Source organism: Colobus angolensis, unplaced genomic scaffold, assembly GCF_000951035.1.
Source record: "Colobus angolensis palliatus isolate OR3802 unplaced genomic scaffold, Cang.pa_1.0 Scaffold523, whole genome shotgun sequence".
Lineage (NCBI taxonomy): Eukaryota > Metazoa > Chordata > Mammalia > Primates > Cercopithecidae > Colobus > Colobus angolensis.
In genome coordinates, this window is record NW_012118744.1 from 547,576 (window position 1) to 554,217 (window position 6,642).

The window sequence follows — 6,642 nt, forward strand, 5'->3', positions numbered from 1 at the left end:
TGTAACAAACCTGCACGCTATGCACATGTACCCTAGAACTTAAAGTATAATTAAAAAAAAAAAAAGAAAAAGAAGTGTCTGTTTTTGCAGATGACATGATCTTATATGCAGTCAACCCTAAGGACTCAACCAAGTAACTGTTAGAATTAATAAACAAATTCTGTAAATTTGTCAGTTACAATATCAATACACAAAAAACTATTGTGTGTAAAGAATAATAATAACCTATCTGAAAAGAAATCAAGACAATTCCTTTTTTAATAGCTACAAAAATATTCAGAAATAATTTTTATGATTTCCTGAAGGATCTGTACGCTGAAAACTATATAACATTAATCAAATAAAGGCAAAATAAATGAAAATGCAGCCCACATTTAAGAATTTAAAAATATTGTTATTTTCCATGCTATCCAAAGCTGCCTAAATATTTAATGCAATTTTATCTAAATTTTAATGTCATATATCACAGAAATTTTAAAAAAACTCCTAGAAATTATGGAACCACAGAAGACCCAGACTACCCAAAGAAATCTTTTGTAAATGAAAAAAAGTCAGAAAGCATCACATACTCTGATTTCAAAATATACCATAAGGTGATTGTAATCAAAATAGCATGGTACTAATATAAAGACATACACATCAATAAATAAAATAGGATAGAGAGCCAAGAAATAAACCCATGTTTTTATATTCAATTGACTTTTGACATAGATGCCTAAACACACAATGAAGAATGGACAGTCTCTTGAATAAATGGTGCTTGGAAAACTAGATATCCACATAAAGAGAATGAAATTAGATGTTCATCTCACTCCATATACAAAAATCAACTTAAATTAGATTAAGGGATTAATATGGAACCTGAAATTGTATAATTAATAGCCAAAAACATAAGTGAAAAACTCTTTCACATTGGTCTGGGCGACGATTTCCTGGACATGAACCCAAAAACACAGGCAAAAGAAAAACAAAAAACAAAGTGGAATTGCATCAAACTGAAAAACTTCTGCAGAGAAGAGAAACCAATCAATGGGGTGAAGAGGCAACCCACAGACTGGAAGAATATATGTACAAACCATACATTTGATATGGAACTAGTATTCAAAATACATAAGGAACCAAACTCAATAGCAAAAAAAACAGTAACCCAATTTAAAAATGGGCAAAGGTCCGGAATAAACATTTCTCAAAAGTAGACATACAAATGGTCATTAAATATATAAAGAAAGGCTCAACATCACTTAATACTAGGAAAATGCAAATTAAAATTACAGTAAGATATGACTTCACATCTGTTAGAATAACTATTATTTTAAAAAGATAAATTTTGGCAAGAATGTAGAGAAAAATAGCCCTTGTGCACTATTGGTGGGAATATAAATTAATAGAACCCCTTTGGAAAGCACTATAGATGCTCTTTGGAAAACTAGAACTAGAACTATCATATTATCTAGCAATCCCACTTCTGGTCATGTGTCCTAAGATTTTAAATCAGTATGTTAAGGAGATATCTGCACTCTAATGTTTATTGTAGCATTATTGCCAATAGCTAAGAAATGGAAGCAACTTAAGTTTCCATCAACAGAGGAATGATTTTAAAAATGTAATCTATAGACAGGTATATGTGTATATAAATATGTGCGAGTATATATATATATGCACATACATATAATGGAATACTATTAAGCCTTAAAAAAGAAGGAAATTCCATCATTTGCTACAATACAGGTAAACCTGGAGGATATTATGCTGAGTGAAGTAAACCAGGCACAGAAATAAAAATATTGCATAATTTCATGTATATGTGGAATCTAAAACAGCAGAACTCATAGAAGCAGAGAGCAGAATAGTGGTTATCAGAGGCTTGAGAGGGTGAAAATGGAGAAAAGGGGAGAAGTTGATCAAAGAGTATAAAATTTCAGGTAGACAGGAAAAATAAGCTTTAGTAATGTAGTGTACAAATTGATGACTATAATTGATAATAAAGCATTGTATATTTAAAAGTTGCTTAAAGATTTTATTTCAGATGTTCTCACCACAAAGAAGTGGATGAGTATGTGAGGTGATGGATGTGTTAATAAGATTGATTTAATCACTTCATAATGTAAACTTATATTAAAACCACATCATACCACATAAATATAATCATTACTTTTCAATAAAAATACAATAAAATTGCAACTTTCTCCTTCAAAAATGTATTTTTAAATACCCCATTACATGTGTTACAGTTGGATAATCACTTATATTCCCAAAATTAACTCTGTTAATACCACAACTTATAAGTAACTTTAAGACATCTATGACGCATATGTCTACAAACGCATCACTACATATATTACATCCATTCCCTAAAATATTCTTATGACTTAGTACATTTTCTCTTTCTATAACTGAATGCTTGAAATTGGGTAATCTATAAAGAAAATAAATTTATTTCTTACATTTCTGGAGGCTGGAAAGTCAAAGGTGGAGGAGCTATGTCTGGTGAGAGTTTCCTTGCTGATGGGAACTCTGCACAGTTCTGAGGTGGTGCAGGACATCACATGGTGAGAGGACACACTGAGAACCAAACTGGCTTTTATGACAGATCCAATCTTGTGATAAGTTACTCACTCCTGTTATAACCTATTAACCCATCAATTCAGAGCAAAGGCCTCATAACCCATTCACCTCTTAAAGGTCCCACCTGAAATGAATTAAAGACTTAAACGTAAGATCAGAAACTGTAAAACCAATGAAAATACCTAGGGGAAAAGCTCATGACATTAGTTTGGGCAAAATTTTTTAGATATGACACTAAAAGCACAGGCAAAAAAGAAGAAAACAAATAAGTTGAATTTCATCAAGCTAAAAGGTTTCTGCAGAGCATTGAAACCAATAAACAGAGTAATGACACAACCTACACAATGAGAGAAAATGTTTGTAATCCATACATCTGACGAGGTGTTAATATCAAAATACCTGGAAAACTCAAATAACTCAGTAGAAAAAAAAAAAAAAGAAAGAAATAACCTAATTCTAAAATGGGCAAAGACCTTGACTAAGTCCATCTTGTTCTACTGTAAGAGCATATCACAGACTGGTAATTCATAAAGAATTGAAATGTATTTCTCACATTTCTGGAAGCTGGGAGTCTAAGGCTAAGACACCAAGATTTGGGGTTTAGTGAAGCCTGCATTCTTCAGAGAAAAAAAACGGTGTCCTCATATGGAGAAAGATGGAAGAGCAAGCAAGAAAAAATTCCCTCGTATTTATAAGGGCACCTATATCCATTCACAAAAGAAAAGTCCTCTTGGTCTAATAAACACCTAAGGCTTCTACTTAATGCTATCACATTGGCAACAGCTAAATTGTGTGGGGAATATATTCTAACTGTAATAAATCTGAACAGAAATTTCTTAAAAACAGACATACATTTGGCCAACAGGTATATTAACAAGTATGTAATATCAAATATCAATAATAATATTTAAAGTAAATGGACTAAGCTTTCCAATCAGAAAACATAGAGTGGTTGAATGCATAAAAAAAAGACTCAATAATCTGTTGCCTATAAGAAACATGCTTCACCTATAAAGACACACATAGAGTGAAAAGTAAAGGATGGAAAAAGATACTCCATGCTAATGGAAATTTTTTTAAAAAAGCAGGAGTAGCTATACTTGTATCAGAAAAAATGGATAACCAAGGCAAAAACTATAAAAAGACAAAAAAAAGGTGACTATATAAGGATAAAGGGCTCAATTCAGCAAGAAGATATAATGAATTTAAATACATATGAACCCAACAGTAGAGCACCCTGACATATAAAGCTAATATTATTAAAGATAAAAATAGAGATAGGCCCCAACACAATAATAGCTGGAGACTTCAACATCCCACTTTCAGCATTACACAGATGGTAAATCAACAAAGAAACATCAGACTTAATCTTCACTACAGAACAAATGAATCTACTAAATATTTAAATAAATTTTCATCTAACAGCTGCAGAATAAACATTATTTTCCTCAGCATATGGAACATTATCAAGGATAGACAATATGTTAAATCACAAGTCTTTAAACATTCAAAAATACTGAAATAATATCAACCATCTTTTCTAATTGCAATGTAATAAAACTAGAAATCACTAACAAGAGGAACTTTGAAAACTATGCAAATACATGGAAATTAAGCAATATGCTTCTAAGTGACTAGTGGTTCAATAAAGAAACCAAGAAAAAAATTGAAAAAAAAAATTGAAACAAATAATAATGGAAACACAACATATCAAAGACTGTGGGATACAGCTAAAGCAGTCCTAAGAGGGAAATTTATAGCTATAAGTGCCTACATTAAAAAAAATTCAAATAAACTAACAATTCATCTTTAAAAACTAGAAAAGCTAGAGCCAACCAAACTCAAAATTAGCAGAAGAAAATACATAATAAAGATCAAAGCAGAAATATCTGAAATTGAAATGAAAATGAAACAATACAAAACTCCAATGGAAAAAAAAAATTGGTTTTAAAGGTGAAACACAACGGGCAAGTCTTTAGCAAAACTCATAAAAAGAAGAGAGAAGATCCAAGTAAATGAAATAGAGATGAAAAAAGAGACATTACAACTGATACTGCAGAAATTTGAGGGATCATTAGGGGCTACTATGAGCAACTATATGCCAATAAATTGGAAAATCTAGAGGTAATGAATAAATTCCTAGACACATACAACATACCAGGATTAAACCAGGAAGAAATGGCAAATCTCGAAAGAGCACTAACAGGTAATGGGATTGACACCACAATATAAAGTCTGGCACAAAAAAAAAAAAAAAAAAAAAAAGCCTGGGACACAAAGGTGCCACTGCTGAATTCTGCCAAGCATTTAAAGAAGAACTAGTACCAATTATACTCAAACTATTCTGAAAAATAGAGGAGGAGGGACCACTTTCCAACTCAATCCATAAGTCCAGTATTATTTCGATACCAAAACCAGACAAAGACACATTAAGAAAAAACATAGACCAATATATCTGATAAATGTTGATGAAAAAATCCTCAACAACATACTAGCAAACCAAATTCAACAATACATTAGAAAGATTATTCATCATGACCATAGAGGATTTACCCTGGGATGCAAGGATGGTTCCATATAGGAAAAACAATCAAGGTGACACACTGTATCAGCAGAATAAAGGACAAAATTATTCAATCGTTTCAATTGGTGCTAAAAGGAATTTGATAAATTTGAACATCCCTTCATAATAAAATCCTGAAAAAACTGGGTATAGAAGAAACACCTCAACATAATAAAAGTGATATATGACAGGATCACTGTTAATATACTGAATTGGGGAAAACCTTAAAACCTCTCCTCCTAGACCTGTAACATGACAAGGATGCCCACTTTCACCACTGTTATTAAACATAGAACTGGAAGTCCCAGCTAGAGTAATCAGACAAGTGAAAGAAATAAAATGCCTCCAAATTGGAAAGAAATAAGTCAATATTTTTTGTTTACAGATGATATAATCTTATATTTAGAATACTCCAAAGACTCTACCAAAAAAAATTAGAACTTATAAACAAATTCAGTAAAGTCAGAGGATACAAAATAAACATGCAAAAATCAGTAGCATTTCTGTATGCCCAAAGTAAAAAATATAAAAAAAAAATTAAAAAGTAATCCCATTTACAATAGCCACAAATAAAATAAAATGCCTAGGAATTAAACAAACAATTCAAAAATTGCTATAATGAAAACTATGAAACATTGATGAAAGAAGTCAAAAAGGACACCAAAAATAGATGAATATTGATCTTCATTGATTGGAAGAATATTGTGAAAATATCCATACTACCCAAAGCAATCTACAGATACAATGCAATCCCTATCAAAATGCCAATGACATTCTTCACAGAAATGGAAAACACAATTTTAAAATAATAGCCGAAACTATTCTAAGCAAAATGAACAAAATTTCAAGAATCACATTACCTGACTTAAAATTATACTACCAGCTATAATAAACCAAACAACATGGTAGCAGCATAAAAACAGAAGCATAGACCAGTGGAGCAGAATAGGGAACCAACAAACAAATTCATACATCTACAGTGAACTCATTTTTGACAAAGGCTTCAAGAACATATACTGGAGAAAACACAGTATCTTCAATAAATGGTGTAGGAAAACTGGATATCCACATGCAGAAGAAGGAAACTAGACCCTTATTTTTCATAATATACAAAAATCAAACCAAAATGTATTAAAAACTTAAATCTAAGACCTCAAACTACTACAAAAACACATTGTAGAAAATCTCCATGATATTGGTGTGGGCAAACATTTCTTGAATAATATCCCCAAGCACAGGCAACCAAAGCAAAAATGGACAAATGGGATCACATCAAGTTAAAAAGCTTCTGCACAATAGAAATTTCTTGGGAAGAAATATTTGCAAACTACCCAACTGACAAGAGATTAATAACCTAAATATATAAGGAAATCAAACAACTCTATAGGAAAAAAAAACCCAATAATCTGATTAAGAAATGGTCAAAGCTATAAGTAGAAAGCTGAAACTGGATCCTTTCCTTACTCCTTATACAAAGATTAATTCAAGATGGATTAGAGACTTAAATGTTAGAC